At 43.0% G+C, this 18,433-nt stretch overlaps 1 protein-coding gene across 5 annotated transcripts in view; it reads right to left on the reverse strand.

The window, feature by feature from the left end:
* fam135b (family with sequence similarity 135 member B) overlaps positions 1-18,033 on the reverse strand; it is a 365,288-nt gene extending 347,255 nt beyond the window's left edge. For 2 of the 5 annotated variants that reach the window (XM_048529329.2, XM_048529327.2), the window contains exon 1: positions 17,606-18,029. The gene's annotated coding sequence lies outside the window, so the exon portion shown is untranslated. Of the gene's footprint in view, positions 1-17,255; positions 17,481-17,605 lie in introns of those variants that run through there. The other 3 variants (XM_048529330.2, XM_048529328.2, XM_048529331.2) reach the window with 2 other exon arrangements.
* Between the last annotated feature and the right edge of the window lie 400 nt (positions 18,034-18,433).

The raw sequence follows: 18,433 nt of genomic DNA on the forward strand, positions 1-18,433 counted from the left end.
CGGAGCACCCAGAGGAAACCCACACAGACACGGGGAGAATGTGCAAACTCCACAGACAGTCACCCAAGGCTAGAATCGAACCCGGATCCCTGGTGCTGTGAGGCTGCAGTGCCAACCACTGAGCCACCGTGCCGCCACGTGCTAGGAAACCTACAGGTCAGGTATCTGTAGAGTAAACAGGTATCTGTAGAGTAAAGAGAACTGGATCTTCATTCTGGCTATCGAAACTGAATGGATCTCTATCTTGTTGATGTCAGAGCACTCGGAACTGTAGCCTGGGTCTGTGAGGCTCCAAGAAAGATGTCCTCACTTATGATCCTCTGCATAAAGATATCTTCAATAAAACCTGTTTCAGGTCACTCACTGGACAGTGCAGATCTCCCACAACAACAACATACACTCAGTTAAGGGTAAATTTGTATTATACCACTGCAGATGATAATTACATCCCAGCTTGCCTTTTGTGGAAATGTCACCTGCGACCTGAATTAAAAAAGGTTAAGTTTCTGATCTTAATAAAAACCAAAAGAACTGTGGATGCGGTACATCAGGAACAAAAACAAAGTTGCTGGAAAAGCTCAGCAGGTCTGGCAGCATCTGTGGAGGAGTAAAACAGAGTTAACATTTCAGGTCTGGACCCGAAACGTTAACTCTGTTTTTTTCCTCCACAGATGCTACCAGACCTGCTGAGTTTCCAGCGACTTTGTTTAAGTTTCCGATCTTGATATTTTACCACCATGATGATCCCACCTCCGCCAAACCACTCCTACCAGTTGGGGAACATAAGAGGGTTTAAAATTGAGACCAGGACATTTCGTTGTCACATTCTCAACCTTCTCCTTGTCCTGAAGTTATAGATATTGGGGTGTCCACCAATACGTCTTCTGTGCACGTATGTGTGTAGAAATCTTTAGTTACTGCATACTGTTAAACTAGTGCAACATTTCAAACAAATGACATTGTTTCCCCATTTTTTTAAAATTCATTCACAGGATATGGCCAGGCCAGCGTTTTAACAGTGAACCACATTGCTGTAGGTCTGAAGTCAAATATATACCAGGCCAGGTAAGGATGGCAGTTTCCTCATCTAAAAGACATAAGTTAGCCAGATGGGCTTTTCACCAATAATTGACTGTGAAGTTATGCTTATCCTTTGATTCTTTTACTGGATTCAGATTCCACTATCTGTGATGGTGGCATTCAAACCCAAGTCTCCAGAACATTACCTGGGTCACTGAATTAAGTGGACTAGCATTAACACCATATTATTGGCTCCCGACGCATTGATGTCCAACCTCACAAGTATAATCTTTGGGGAGAACTGGATAGTAATCTGGCTGAAGAGAAAACACACTCAATGGCTAATATAGGTGCAGACAGGAGGCAACAGCCTAGTGGTATTATTGCTAGACTACTAACCTAGAGACTCAGGCAATGTTCTGGAAACCTGGGTTCAAATGCTGCCATGACAGATGGTGGAATGTGAATTCATACCAAATGTGAAATCTAGAGTCTCATGATAAACATGAAGCTATTGCCAATTTTTCAGAAAAAAATCCATCAGATCGATGTTGGGAAAGGAAACTGTCTTCCTTAGCAGGTGTAGTCTACATGGGACTCCAGCGATATGGGTTGGCTCCTAACTGCCTTCTGGCAATTAAGGATGAACAGTAAATGCTGACTTAACCAGTGACACACACATTGTGCAAATGAATTGAAAAGGAATTGACGGCCATGACGATCACCTCAGTCCAATGACCAGAAAGAGAGGGGCCATTCCCAGAGCTCTCATTGTCGCTATATTTTTGGGGTTTCCTCTTCTACAAAAGGCAGAAATTCCATGAGGAAATCAGAGGGATGGCTGCTTATCAGTCCAGCTGTACCACCAGGAAGTGGCAGCCACTGCTGGTACTGTGATCAATCCCATGTCACCCAGAATGGGGGAGGCTCACTGGAATCAGTCATAGCAGCCATAGTGAGGGGATGTAATCGCGGGATGGTTTTTGATCCCAAGGACTTCACCAAGTCCATATAGAGCAGCTTTTCCCGAGTGACCTCCCAATGTAGTTCACTACACCCTTCCAACCACTCCTCTCTACTCACATCAAACAGAATGCAGGCAATACTGCAAGAGCCCAACAAGGAGCCATGAATGAGGTTCTTAGCAGGATTGATTGAAGTGCTGGCAGGAACATCATCTTCAACCTTTCTCCCACTCGGACTCTACTGTGGCAAAGGATCCAAGAACATGGTAGACTCTCCACCCAGCATCTTGCCTCCTGATTCTACATATACCCATTCCCGCCCCAACGCCAACCTTTTCCCCACCTTCCAGCCCATTCCGAACAGGTAAAATGAAATCTGCACACAAGATTCTTGATGTGTCCTGGTTGGGCTTTGCAAACTCAGCAGAAGCCCGAATTCCTGCTCGTCTGCCTTGTAGCTCAGTCATGACAACAGTCCCTTGTAACATTGCTAACATTCTTGTAACATTCTTTTGAAAAAAGATGGATTATTTTGGATCTAATTACCAAGCTGGTGGCACAACAACATGTCTACACATTCCTGTGTGAGCATTTCACTCTTCGGTCCTAATTACTGATTAACTATATTACAGTGGCACGATGGCATGGGGGATCAGCAAATTCATACAAGTCGTAGGCTGTTTTGTGTTGTGGTAGAAATTGTTTTGACTCAGATGCAAATAGCAGGTTAGTACTGCAGACAGAGTCAGCCTGGGTTGTCAGTGATTACTTCTTTAACAACTGCAGCAGGAAGCCTGAAGACCAGGAACACATTCAACCATCCTTTAAGAACAGAATCCAAGATCAAACAATGCATCAGAGGGCCACTTGGCCACTGAAGTCTCAGCCAGGAAATTGGGAAGCATCCATCACATTCCTAACTTATGCATTGTAGAAAACCAACCAAGTTTAGGGAGTCAAGAAGCGAGTTAGTTATCGCAAGATTCCTCACCGCTGACCGACCCGAGTGGCCACAGCATTTATATGGCTTGGCCAGCACACTTCCTAGTCAATGGTAACCCCCAGGATATTGATAGTGAGAGATTCAGCCAACCTCAAAGGCTGGTAGTTAGGACCTCTCTTGGTGGTGGTCACTGCCTGACATTTGCGTAGCTCGAATGTTACTTGTCTCCTTTCTGCCCAAGCCCAGATATTGCTCAGGTTTTGCTGCATATGTACATAGCCTGTTCCGGATCTGAGGAGTCACAAATGGTGCAGAACATTGTGCAATCATTAGCAAATATCCCCAACTCGTACTATCTGATAATAGGAGGCAGCTGAGCCAAGGACACTATGCTGAGGAACTCATAGAAATGTGCTGGAGCAGTGATGTGCTCAACCTCCAACAGGCACAACCAATATTCCTGTTTCTGGACATGACTCCAATCAGCAGGTCTTTTCATCATTATCTATTCACAACATTTTCCCTTGAGCTCCTTGATGCCACACATTGTTAAATGCAGCCTTGATGTGCACTTCTGCACTTCAGCTCCTTTGTCTACATTTAGTCCAAGGGTGTAATGAGGTTAGGAACCAGCTGACCCTGGGAGACCAAGCTGGGCATCAGTCAGCGGGTTGTTGCTGAGCATGGGTCACTTGATAACACATCGATGACTCCTTCCAACACTTTGCAGATGCTAGAAAGTAGACTGACAAAGTAGTAATTGCCTGGATTGGATCTGCCTTATTTTTTTGAGGACAGGAGATATCTGGGTAACATTGCCCATTGCTATTTAAATGCTTTGTTGTAGCTGCACTGGAATAGTTTGTCTGAGAGCAGCTGATTTTCAAGAGGGCAGCGTTGGCACAATTGGTAGTGCTCAGGCTCCTGAGCCTGTGCACTCCGGACCTGTAACAGTCTCCTGTTTCGCTCCTTTTCATCTTCCTTCTTTTTCTTTTCTCTCTTCACGAGGCCAGAGTGGCGTCAGCGGCTTGCGGCCGCAGTGTCAGTGACGTCAATCGGTTCTCCTGGTGGCCATGGCAATGCCTGGAGTGGAGACTCCTGGCTGTGGCAGGGCTGGTGCAGGAGCTTTTGACAGTGTCGCTCAGGCAGTGGCAGCAGTGGAGCTGGCATCTCCTGGGGCATCAGTATCATCACTGTCACGCCCAGAGTGGGGACACTTTCAGGTCTGAAACACCTTGCGGAAGCCCTGCGGCTGTGCTTGAGATCCCAATTTGAACAAAAGATGAACTTGACTTTAAGTCATTTCTTTTTATTCCTTTTGTAACTCAAAATGGCACCGGATTGTGGTGACAAAACACTCTTCACTGTGTCTTCCTAGATGCACATGAGAGGAAAATCATTCATTCATAGTTCTGGAATACAAGTGCTTCAATACCATTGCCAGAGTATTGTCAGGGCCACAATCTTGGTAATATTCACTGCCTTCAGGTTATTTCTTCATATCCCATGGAGTGAATAAAATTAGTTGAAGTCTAGCATCTGCGATGCTGGAGACCTCAAGAGGAGGCTGAGATGAATCATCCACTTGCACTTAAGTATTCCCTACTGTTGAAGCTGTGGATTGTTAGAGAGTCTATTTCTCCTGTTAGTTGCTTAAGGCTGTAAATGAGTCAAGCACCACCTTTAGGTGGTGCAAATTGTTTAAGAGGAAGCTGTGTCATTCCAAAGCAATGGAAGCTTTTATAATGATGGTAACTGGAAGTTTTCCAAATGAATTGGGAAACTTTGCCATTATTTTTGGTCGTGTCCCAGGCATTTGTTCTTGAGTACATCAGGAAGAGTAATAATCCCAAAATTTAGTCAAAAAGGCAACAGAGGAGACAGTATTTACTGGGGGGCTGCAATTGGTCAGGTACCTAATTCAAATATTTAGCAATGAGGAAAAGCAAGCACCAAAAGGGAATGATAAAAATGGCACAAGGGACTAAAATGTACTGTGACATGTGCTCTTGGTTCAGCCTTAATAGAGGAGTTAGGAGGGAGCATGGGAAACTACCGAGGCAGGGTAATGGACATAATTTTAATTACTTTTAAGAAAACTAAGTGAAATGAAATAGAGCAGTTGCAGTCTGTGTTTTCTCTGGAACTGATTTGACCGTACGTGGAATGTGGTGACATCAGCAAAACATGCACAGAGGTCTGGCATGGCCAACTGACATCACTGGTCACATACCTGCATGCTGTTCATGGGTTTGGAGTAATTCTTCCACATTTTTAATTGTCCACCAGTTTTCAAGAAGATGCCTGCATTTATCACAAAACATCCAACGGGCTCAGGTGGCAAGCAAATTGTTACATCTATCCAGGAGGGCATTTTGAGACAGTACCTTGACAATCAGTCGGAGAGGAGGCCATACCAGACTTGGTATTCGGGAATGAGCCAGGACAGGTGATCAACATTCCAGTAGGAGAGTATTTCCAGCTTCGTGACAATAACTCCATACGATTTTGAGTAGTCATGGACAAGGACATAATTGGCCCTCAGGTGAGGGTATTTAATTGGACAAGGGTCAATTACATTCAAATTAGACAAGAACTGGGGCATGTGGATTTGGAGCAGTCATTTGAGGGCAAATCTACACCTGACATGTGGGAGGCTTTTAAAGATCATTGCAGGACATGCATGTCCCAGCAAAATTGAAAGATAGGAATAACAGGATCCAGGAACAATGAATAACAAGGGAAATAGTAAACATAGTCAAAAGGAAAAAGGAAGCATACACTACGTCTAGGCAACTACAAACTAACAAAGCCCTTGAAGATTATAGAGAAATTAGGAAGGAACTTTAATGCAGAATTAGGAAGGCTAAGAGGGGCCATGGAATGTCTTTAACAAACAGGGTCAAGGAACCAAGGCGTTTTATGCATATATTTGAAGAAAGAGATTAGCAAGGAAAAGAGTAGGCGCTCTCAAGGACAAAGGAGGGAAGTTATGTGTGGAACTACTGGAGGTGGGAGAGATTGTTAACAAATACTTTGTATCGGTGTTCACCGAGGAGAAGGTCATGACTGCTGTTGAGGTCAGGGATGAGTGTGTGAATACTCTAGAGAATATCAGTATATTCAAAGAGGAAGTTTTGGGTTAAATTGCATTCAGTTAGACAAGTCCCCAGGGCCATATTGGATCCATCGCAAATTACTGCAAGAGGCAAGGGAAGAAATAGCTGGGACAGTAGCAGATATCTTCACATCCTCTTTGACCACAAGCGAGGATCCAGAGGACTGGAGATTAGCCAATGTTGTTCCCTTGTTTAAGAAAGGAAGCAGGGGTAATCCAGGAAATTATAGGCTGGTGAATTTGACATCTGTGGTGGGGAAGCTCTTTGAAAACATACTGAGGAACAAGATATATGCACATTTGGAAGAAAATGGACTAGTTTGCAACAGACAGTATGGTTTCATATGGGGAAGGTCACGTCTCACTAAACTGATCGAATTTTTTGAAGAGATGACAAAGATAATTGATGAGGGAACAGCTACGGGTGTAGTTTATATGGACTTTTGTAAGGCATTTGATAAAGTCCCACAGGGCAATTGGTGCAAAAACTAAAATCACATAAGATTCAGGGTGGGCTGGCTAGATGGATACAAAACTGGTTTAGTCACAGAAGGCAGAGGGTAGCATTGAAAGGGTGTTTTTCAGAATGGAAATCAGTAACTAGTGGTGTCCTACAGGGACCAGTCTTAGGTCCTCTGTTGCTTGTAGTATGCACAAATGATCTGGAGGAAAATGTGGGTGGTCTGATGAGTAAGTTTGCAGATGACATGAAGATTGGTGGACTTGCGAATAGTGCCAACGATTGTGAAAGGATACAACAGGATATAGATAGATTGATGGCTTGGGCACAGAAACGGTAGCTGGAGTTTAATCCAGACAAGTGTGAGGTGATGCATTTTGTATGATCAAATTTAATTGTGAAGTATATAGTTAATGACAGAATCCTTAGGAACATTAACATACAGGTGGATCAGGGCATGCAGGTCCATCGCTCCCTAAAAGTGGCAACACAGCCAAATTGATTAAGAACGCATATGGCATGCTTACCTACATCGGCCGGGGCATAGACTATAAAAGTTGGCAAAACATGCTGCAGCTATATAAAACCCTTGTTAGGCCGCATTTGGATTATTGTGTGCAGTTTTGGTCACCATACTACCAGAAAGACATGGAATCTTTGCAGAAAGTGCAGAGAAGGCTCACCAGGATGTTACGCAGATTCGAGGGCATTGGCCATGAGGAAAGGTTGGAAAGACTAGGATTGTTTTCACTGGGAAGACGGCGGCTGAAAGGAGACCTAATGGAAGTCTACAAAATTATGAGACAGTTAGACAGGGTGGATATTCAGAGGCTTCTTCCCAGGATTGAAGCTTCAATTACAAGTGGGCACAGGTTCAAGGTGAGAGGGCAAAAGTTTAAGGGAGATGTATGAGGAAAGTTTTTCACACAGAGAGTGGTAGCAGCCTAGAATGAACAGCCAGAGGAGGTGGTGGATGCAGGGACATTGGCGACAATTTAAGAGGCATTTGGATGGTTACATGAATAGGGAGGGAATAGAGGGATATGGGCCGAACAAGGGCAGCAGGTTTGTTTTTAGTTTAGTTAGTGTGTGATGATCAGCACAGGCTTGAAGGGCTGAAGGGCCTGTTCCTGCACCATACTTCTCTTTTTCCCTTTTGTCTCACAGCTCTTTGCCACGAGAACTTTTTTTGTCCTTCCTCCAGTGAAAATCCTCATCTCTGGCCTCTTGATCTCCATTAAACTTCCAACAATGCCATCCCAACACCTCTGAGCCCCAACTCCTTTCCCACATGTATACAGTGGCTCTACTTCAATCCAGTTCCATACCACTGCAAGCTCCAACTGTCTCTCTCTCATTCTCTTTAATATGCTCCCAACTCTTTCTCTACCAATGGCCCTATTTCTGGTAACCCCTAAGCAGAGGCTGGTTCTATGGAAGTGCTGGAGGAGGTAGTACGGGCACCACCAAGCAAATGTCTCTCTACAATAGCAGCCAGTGAAGCACAAAGCTGAAAGGACATCCAGGAAAGTGTGAAATTTATAGGGTGACAGCTTCACAGGTTGTTAGTATTAATGCTCGTGATATTCCTGCCCTCATCTATCACACTCAGACAATACCAAAGGGTCAGCTATCTGAGGTACCACATGTCAATAAAGTATCTATAAATATATCATAATCCTAATGAAAGTTGAACAACCAGGGTTCTACAGCTGGAGAACGGGTTTTTAAATCTACAGTCAGAAAGATATATAGCACAGAAACAGACCCCTCAATCCACCTCGTCCACACCTATCAGGTAACCTAAAAAGTCTAATTCTATTTGCCAGCATTTGGCCCTTATCCCTCTAAACCCTTCCTATTCAGATACCCATCCAGATAGCTTTTAAGTGTTGTAATTGTACCAGCCTCCACCATTTCCTCTGGCAGCTCATTCCATACACACACCAACCTCTGTGTAAAAATATGGCCCCTTAGATTCCTTTCAAATCTTTCCCCTCTCAACTCAAAACTTTGCCCTCTATTTTTGGACTCCCCCCACCGTGGGGAAAAACACCTTGTCTATTTCCCCTATCCATGCCCCTCATGATTTTATAAACCTTTATAAGGTCACCCTTCAGCCTCTGAAGCTCCAAGGAAAATAGCCCCAGCCTATTCAGCCTCTCCCTATAACTCAAACCCTCTAACCCTGGCAACATCCTTCCAAATCTTTTCTGAAACCTTTCAACACTAATGACATCTTTCCTATGGCACGGAGGCCAGAACTGAGTACAGTATTCCAACACTGGCCTCAACAACGTCCCATACACGATGTACCAAAGTGCTTTGTGGACAAGGAATTGTCTCAAAGTGATTCATTGTTGTTACATAGCAAACACAGTCATCAATGTGCACACATCAAGGCTCCTCTGCGATAATTAGAAGAATTAAAATTGATCTATTTTTAGCAGTACTGACTGAAGGCTAAGCATTCAACTGTTCAAAGGAAGGGTAGGATACTTAACCTTCAAACCTTTTCTTCCTCAAGTCCAGAAATGATCATTCACTAATGCCTTTCCCTTTCATGCTCCTCATTGATTATCTTGAGCAATCACAGCCAAAGTTTCAGATCGGGCTCGGGCCCCTGGGCAGCATTCACCATTGGGCCTTCGTACAAGCTCTACTACACTTGTGCAAAGATACACAAAATGCTGCACATAACCAACAACTGTCTGCCATAGGGAGCTGACTGGTTAAATAACCAGCTTAAACTCAGTAAATAAGGATTTAGATTTAGATTTAAATTTAGGTTTTCATTGTCATGTGTACTCAAGTATGGGGTACAAGAATACAGTGAAAAGCGTTTGGTCGCCACACACAGCACCATCTTAGGTACAAAGTATCCAGGTACAAAATCTCACTTACAGAAATACAGAAACAAAGAAATAAGTTAAAAGTTCAGCTCTGCAGTCTGCTTAGTAAAGAAGTAGAGAAAACGTCAAACGTCGCAGTTCTTTCTTGAGCCATGGGCCTGCAAATGCTGTAAGCTGGCCTTCCCCAAGAGGGCGTATTCTCCCCCCCACGCCAGGCATTCTTTCATCTGCACTGGGATAAAACCCACCCAGGCATGGCAGGCTTTGCCACTGCTTGCAATGCTTCGGCCCCAAGAGCCACATCGCCATCGCTGCTATCACTCGCTGCTGCTGCGGCCTTGTCGCTGACCGCTACTGCTGCCATCCTCCTCTGCCGATCACCACTGCTGCCATCCTCCACTGCTGATCACTGCTGCCGCCATCCTCCACTGCCGATCACCACTGCTGCCATCCTCCACTGCTGATCACTGCTGCCGCCATCCTCCACTGCCGATCACCACTGCTGCCATCCTCCACTGCCGATCACCACTGCTGCCATCCTCCACTGCCGATCACCACTGCTGCCATCCTCCACTGCTGATCACTGTTGCTGCCATCCTCCACTGCCAATCACCACTGCTGCCATCCTCCACTGCTGATCACTGTTGCTGCCATCCTCCACTGCCGATCACCACTGCTGCTATCCTCCACTGCCAATCACTGCTGCTGCCATCCTCCACTGCCAATCACTGCTGCTGCCATCTTCACTGACGATTATCACTGCTGCCATCCTCCACTGCCGATCACCACTGCTGCCATCCTCCACTGCCAATCACTGCTGCTGCCATCTTCACTGACGATTATCACTGCTGCTGCCATCTTCACTGACGATTATCACTGCTGCCATCCTCCACTGCTGATCACTGCTGCTGCCATCCTCACTGACAATCACCGCTCTCGCCATCCGGGCTTGTACAGGACCCCAGCCACTGCCACGCTCCGTTGTCACCACTGCTTCCATGGCTTCAGTTTTGTGAATGCTCAAGGTCAGCATTGGGCCTATTCTCCTCCACAATGAGCTTACTCAAGGTCCATGAGATCCGCCACCAATACCATCCGAGTTCAAGCAGTAAGTAAGGGAAATCAGAAAGAAAGATAAACAAAAGAAAAAGGAGCTGGAGCGGACTACCGCCATCTTGGTAATAAGGAGGCCATTGCCTGGCTTCAGGAAGTTTCTAATTAACAGAACAGATCCCCTGCTTTCGGGCATACCTCCAAAAAAAATGTCGCTGAAGCATGAAGAGAAGTCTTCTCCTCACTGTGCAATTGTGCCATGGTATCTCTGACCCCAACTGGTAGATGCACTGTCACATCTAAAAGACAGCGACTGTGACAACACAGCACCCCCGATCCTGTGTTAAGGTGTCAATTAGGATTAAACACTCAAATGATTGAATGAATTTGAACTCAGTTGGCAGCTGCAGGAGTTGCCTGTGGTGACTACCAGCCAAAAAGACAGAGAGACTAGGCATTAAACATGGGAGACAGCTAATAACTATCGAGTGCAAAATAGTGCTCCCCACCCACATTTCAGCTTTTGCCTCACTAAACTTAGCACCTAGAGCAAAGAATAAACACTTTGGTGTTACTTCATATTCCAAAGAATGTGTTCTTCAGAATTCACACATTTTGAGTTTAAAGTGGCATTGACAGTCATCTCAATACTCCAATGTGTTACAAGCTTGTAACACAGTCCTGACAGTGTTGTCTCTGACGTATTAATTCAGCAGTGTGGTGTCGCTAACAATAGCACAGTCTCAGTGCTGTAACATTGCTGGAGCAAAACAGCTGACAGGTTCCTGCACACCTCATAATTCACATCTATCAGAGTCACTGCTCTGACACAAAGGTGCACTGAATTGAACATCTTTAATGCCACACCAAGTTGATCTGAAAACCTCCAACAGAAGAACATGCAAGAATGCTATTTTCTCTTTGTTCTTCATCAAAATAATGTTGTGACCTCAGAAGAACTTAGTTCATCTACGATTGCATGATACCCCAACTTTGTTTTTCCATAATTAGCCCACAAAAATGTCTCAAATTTGACGTACAAAATTATATTGCAAGATTAAAGGCAGAAAAAGATCTTAGATAACCATGTTTGTTTATTATAATGCAGTGAAGGGAAGTCTTCCTCATCAACTACAAACAGACAATCATTTGGATTATCCCCACTGATCTCCCACATTCGTGCGTGTCCCTTGGCAAGCCAAGAGAAAATGCTTCTGGTTTGATTTTAGTTTTGATTAAGTATTTTATTCATGCAGTTAATGCACAGTACAGTATTCAACCCTTCTGTCTCCCATATATTGCGGATCCAGTCCCTACTCCTATTATCTCTCCTTTCCAACCATTCTCACTGCTGAGCTCAGTTTACTATCACAGCAGAGCTCCACAAGCAACAACGTCTTCATTCAGTAAAGTGGTTCGACATATCTTCACCTGAACAGAACACCCATTTGTAGTTTAGCCACAATGTCATAACTCTAATCAACTCTGTCCTGTTCTGGCATCTAAATAATTTTCCCACTCCATGAGCCCTCCACTCCATCATTCAAAAGGTCATCTAAACATTTTCTAAAGGACTTCTTTCAGATTTCCAGGAGCGACATTGTGCATTAAAAGTCTTTCTTTTTCCTCTTCAAATCGTCAAATTCCCTTTTGAATCTTCTCTTTATGTCATGATTTCTTTTATTGTCAGTCACATTAAATCAGAGTCCTCCAGTTTTCACCCTGCTGCAATGTGAACAGCTTTTCCTGTTTACTCTGTCCAGATCCTTATCACTTTTGCACCTTCACATAATCTCTTCTCCAAAGAGAACACCCTCAACCTCTCTAACCTGTACCATGGAAATGTCTCATCTCAAGATTCATTGTCGTAATCATTTCTGCACCCTCTCTAATACCAATGTACAGTCTAGACTGCAATGGATGTTTACCTTCACCCAACAAACACCCCACCCTCAGAACAGGCAATTAAAAAAACACACAATCACAAAAGAGAAACTCTCTCATTCAATTTGACAAACTGACGAAGAATTTGGTTATCAGGTGTAGAAAGTTACTAATAAATGAATAGTGTTTTCTCATTGTCACTTGATTCAGCAATGATTTCTTGTTGTCATTTGGTTCAGCCTGAGAGATCTGAATCTATATATGAAAAAAATGCATCATCTGGGTTTTATTGTTTCTGCTGTTTCATTGCACAGAGCCTGAAGTTGAATAAGCCTTTTGAATAAGCCACTGTCTTTCTGAATAAAACGAAATAGGCTCCATAAAAGCCACACAACTGTTCAGAAAGCTGCACAGCAAAAGCAAACTTCCAAAGCCCAATGCTGCCAACAGTCAGGACAGAGTTATCTGATTTCAGCCGTCGGTTAGCTGGGCAATACAACTAAACTCAGGGCATAGAAGGAAGGCAAGTCAACTGAAGTCCCCTTTGTGATTAATGTGGAAACTTGAATACACTGGTTTGCGCATTCTCAAATTATAATCTCCACCACGGGTCGGCTGCTTGACAGTCCACAGGTCCCACCACTTTCATCCAGTTCAAGCATGTACTCCCCTCTCCTCACAGACGTACCAATGATTGGGGATCTCGCTCAACCCATAACTCTTGACCTTTCTGAAGCTCAGCGTATCATGGGGATCTGGCTTTGAATGCCCCTCGCTTTCCAGTCTTCTTACTTTGGGGAACATCTATTACTCCTATTATTTTGAGCTCGCTATCAATTACAGTGAGAACAACATTTCGAATAATTGCACAGTAACATACCTTAGATGGAACATAAAAAGGGGCCGGTGATTTGGACTCTATTCTCTACCACATCAGACATGATCTAGGGCTAATACTATCAGAAAGTCCTCAGTTCTCCAGAAAGATAAGCAAAAAGTCTAGATTGACATATAGTGTAATACAGAACAGTACTATACTGTTGCAAGTGTCATTGAGGTGTCTACATGCTTGCACTGATTAAAAGATCTCTTGACTATATTCAAAGAGGAGGCAAGATCTTTCTGATATCATTCCAAAAAATTTGATCTTTAAATGAATATCTCAAAAGTTGATCATCTGGTCAGAGATAGCAGGAACTGCCAATGCTGGAGAATCCGAGATAACAAGGCGTAGAGCTGTATGAACACAGCAGGCCAAGCAGCATCAAAGGAGAAGGAAAGCTGACGTTTCGGGTCTATGAAATGTCAGCCTTCCTGCTCCTCTGATGCTGCTTGGCCTGCTGCATTCATCCAGCTGCACACCTTGTTATCTCTTGATCTTCTGATCATTTCATTTCCTACTGTTTGTGGGAGTTTGATGCATACAAATTGGCTGCCTCTTTTCGTATATTACCTTGGTGTAGACAACTTTAATTTTTTTGTTTGAAAACTGCTTTGCAACATTTGCTGGTCATGAAAGATGCGCCATACAGTCACAACTTTCTTTCTTTGATTATACAGATGATGCCAAGGATAAATTGATATTGTATGAAAAATATGAAAATGTAATCAGAGACATTCTCAGGTGCCCATTCCTCTCTTGACACTTAATCCAGAAAGTTCTAACACACATCACACAATGTATGGTATTTGAACCCGACAGATTGATGGGTGCCACCAATTTAAGATTTTCTTTCAAAGGCTCACGTAACAATATAGTTTTTGTCTTTCCCTACAGGGAGTTACTAGGATGGTGAACTGATAGAACAGCAGTTAAGCACAGTGCTTAGAGTGAGAAATTTTCATATTATGTCCACTTGAACTGTAAGAAATACATTGCACCACAACTACAGAACTTGCCATTCCAAATTCACTTGCTATCAGAAAACACTTTCCTGACAATATGGAGTTTTTATTTGTGTGTAAGATATGCAATAATTTAAATTAAGAATAAGAAAAACCACCAGCTAGAAACTTAAATCCCAAAAAAACTGAATTATTAGATTATCTAATTAAGACTACTGGACTAAAAAAATTGAAACAATGGTCCAAAATTTAGATGATCACAGGCTTGTCAGACAATGTTCTCAATACACTGAGATGGCAGACCAGCTTAGCCTCAAAAAGCCTCGAAATTGGGGAGACAAAATGCAGACTGTACAACTGCTTTGCAGAACGCCTGCATTCTGTTCGCCAAAATAACGTTTTGCCTGCCACTTCAATACACCACCGTGTTCCCTGGCCAACTTTTCTGTCTCAGGCTTGTCACTGTGCTCCAGTGAGGTTCAGTGCAAAACGGAAGAATAGAATCTCATTTTCTGCTCGGGAACACTGCAGCCTTCTGGGCTTGCCATCAAGTTCAATAATTTTATGGCAACTTCTCCCATGTCATTCCCTGAACCCACATACACCAGACACTGTCCTCACATGAGCTGCTATACAGCAGCCCACTGTCAGCCACAAATGGTCGCATTAGTGTTGTGATACCTCAAGCTGACCATTTCCCACTCTTTTGTTTGCACAATAGTCATTCTGCATCACTAGCTCCATCTTCACCCACTGTTTACTCATCCCCACTCCCTAAACCCCATTATCAGCATATATACAACCCTTTCCTGTCCAAAGTTGGTTCTGAAGAAGGATCACTGGGCCTGAAACATTAACTCTGTTTTTCTTCCACAAATGCTGCCAGGCCTGCTGAGTTTTCCAAAAAATTCTCTTTTTTAAAATAGTGTGTCTTGTGACAGACTTCTTACCATCGATTAATAAAACATGTTATTTAATGATTCAAAACTTTGATTATTGCACTACATTGTCTACTCAAAGAAAGAAACCTTTAAAAAAAATGAACGCTGTAGGTAATGTTACTGAATTACTGCCTCAACTGATTAAGGGGAATGTCTGAGAAATCAAAAAGAAAGCCATGAAAACCAAAATGTACTCCTTGAGAAAATCTCAGGTAAAGAAAAAGCTGTTTTGTCCCCTATTATCAAATAGTGGTAATAGTGTTGGAGTAATTTGTCTTGAAAGATATATCATAATGTAATATTGCACAACTTTGGAAATGTATTGGTCTGAGTCTAATAACTCTTACAAAGAATCAATGTTAAAGAACTCATCAAGTTTTATCACACCATTGCCCAAAGTGGGATGTTACACTTGAATAAGCACAGTGTGGATTCAGAATGGCTGCCTTGCCTTAATGTCATAGAGCGAAGGTTGGTTGAGCGGGGGAGGGCTATGGAGTTGAGGGAGGAGGGGAGGAAACACTTTTATTCTCTTATCTATTTGAAAGAAACCAAGGTGTATTTATTTGCACATTGCTTACTACATACAAACATGAACAGATCAGACCATAAGACTACAGGACAGAGGAGCAGAAATTAGGCCATTCAGCCAAGGCAGCCATTCTGAGTTTGCTCTGCAGAGCCAAAAACTTTCTCAACCCCAGTCTGCTGTTTTCTCTCTGTAACCCTTGATCTTTTTGACAATCAAAAACCTATCTATCTCTGTCTTGATATACTCAATGACATGGCCTCCACTGCCTTCTGTGGCAATGAATTCCATAGATTCCATTAACAGCGAGAAATAAAAAGGGGTTTGTGTTTTGGTTAAATATAAGTATGTTCCAATGAAATTATGAAAGCAAACAACACTTTAGTTAAGTTGCTTTGAGTTACTATTTTGTGCTATTCTTATTGCTTTCCGCCTTGCTATTAATAATGTGTAGAAATAAGGCTAATCCCAATGCTGCAGACAAAATTCTCACCCTGAATTGTCAGAGAAAATTTTACTTGTGTATATACTTACTTTATGTATATAAATGCACAGACATAGAGATGTCTGCAAAAATGTGCACACTTGCAAATACAGAATGCATATGAACACACATACACAAATATAAATGCATACACATTTGTATACAAAGATGTGTACATACGTATATTTCACATACACACATATACATCACATATATAACTCAGATATATTGAGCTAATATCACATTTTCATATATTTATATACAAAAACATTTACTTCCCTTATTCATATGCATGAAGATCTACATACATTCCATTAACATGTATATGCACATGGATGCATCCATGCACACATATGCTTAGTCACAAACCCATGTGTCCACAGACGAATATGCACATACACACATTTGTCCTGTGTATATAGATGTTGTGACATAAATACTTATAAATGCACATAAGCATATATGCATACACATGTACACAGACATTAGATATCTGAACACTCTCTCTACGTATTGATATATAAACTAATAGACATGCATTTTTGTACACATATAAACACAGGCACAAACTGACAAGATAATGGTCAACACGTATTTCGTTCAACAATCACAGGGCAGTGTACTATGCGTGAGGCAGATAAGATCGAAACGGGCTACGCAAATCTTAAAGGCACGATTTGATGCACGGTACGTGGTCTGAATGATATCATAGGCATCACTCCTGACGCTGTGATGCATTTCAATGTAAATGGAACTTCTTTTTCTTTCTAAATCAGGCTTCAACATCAATGGACAAGCTACGATGGAATAACAATACCAGGTAATACAGAAGAAAAAATCTAAAGCAATCACACAACGAGACGATGATATCTAACCAACCTTTTTTTTTCTCTGTCGAAAGCTCACTGGGTCCCTCTACATTTTAACTTAACAGTCTCAAGCCAGGTTAAAAAAATTAATAACTCACACTGCCAAGATGCGTTCAATGTATAACTTTACATAAAAGACACGTACTAGGGAATAAAATATGACTTTACTCAAACGACTTGTTTTTACCACGACTGAGCTTTAGGATTGCCTGGTATCTATGGAACAGCAAAGTGACACACATTGATGGGTTAAAACGCTTAAAAGTCGATTAGCTGTGTAGTATTGTACAACCTTGCTGTTTATCCGTTCTGTTGTCTGACACACTGTAAGTCGCCTACATTGTCGCCTCCAGTTGCTCCCGGTGTAATGTTGCAACGCGCAGTCAAACAACGCCACCGACTGCAAACACAGCCAGCCCCCACATTACTCTACAATACATGCTTGCTCCCGCAAAACCATTACAATGTTTCCCAAATTATCCTTCAGGTGATACGACACCTCGCATTTTGCAAACTTCACTCATCCGTCGATCTTCTCCGAATTGTGTCAACTTATGTAATGACATTGATACAATTTTCCCTGTGAACACGTGGGAGAAATCTCTACTGTACCAGTGGAAAATCACAATCATTGCCTCCTACCTGTTTCCAGAGATCTGCGGGATGCTTTTTTTTTCTTGTCGTCCCTTCCAAAGGAAAGATTTGCTCTCCTTTTATTATTTCACTCTTAGTTGGACAATGTTTCTGTTGCCGTGTTCATCTTTTTTTGTTTCTTTCCAGAATACAGAATGTTTCCCATGTTGCCTTCCTCAGAATCAGTCTCTCTCCCTCTCTGTTACCAATAGCCAGGCTCTGTCTCTCTGGGTGCTGGAGATCGGTTGTGAAGGAAATCTCTTCTGGGCTGCTGACGTCACGTCAGTCACAGCAACAACTAAAACACGGCATCCAAAATAATGAGGAAAGTGAAGGAGAGAGGGGGCCAACTGCATCAACACCCGGAGTTCTCTGCTTCTCCTGCCCTCTGCCTGCGACTCCTCGGTGGCTCTGCTCCCTGACCGACCGCACGCAGTGTGCCGGCGTTCCTCCGAATAATACACATAGAGCAAGAGCTTAGCAACTGCACCCGTCCTGCGTTCGGCCGTCCACACAGAGGGAAAGAGTGTTCTGTTTTTATTTGTTTTACTGACTCGAGGAATGTGGGCTCCTTTGGGGTCGGCGTTTGATGCTCGCATGTCGTTGCCGTTGAGCACAAGGTGGTGAGCTCCCGACTCGGTCCTCCGGAGTCCATGGGCTGTAGGTACAGCACAATGCCATGAGGGACGGAGTTCCAGTATGTTGACCCAGTAGCATACGTTCCTAAACATGATGATGTATGGCTTCATGGGGAACTTGAGCGATGATGTTCCCATGTGTCTGTTGTCCTTGTTCTTCCAGATAGGTTTGGAACGCAGGGACCTTGGTGAACATCTC

The sequence above is a fragment of the Stegostoma tigrinum genome, chromosome 5 (genome assembly GCF_030684315.1).
Source record: "Stegostoma tigrinum isolate sSteTig4 chromosome 5, sSteTig4.hap1, whole genome shotgun sequence".
In the NCBI taxonomy this organism is placed as follows: domain Eukaryota; kingdom Metazoa; phylum Chordata; class Chondrichthyes; order Orectolobiformes; family Stegostomatidae; genus Stegostoma; species Stegostoma tigrinum.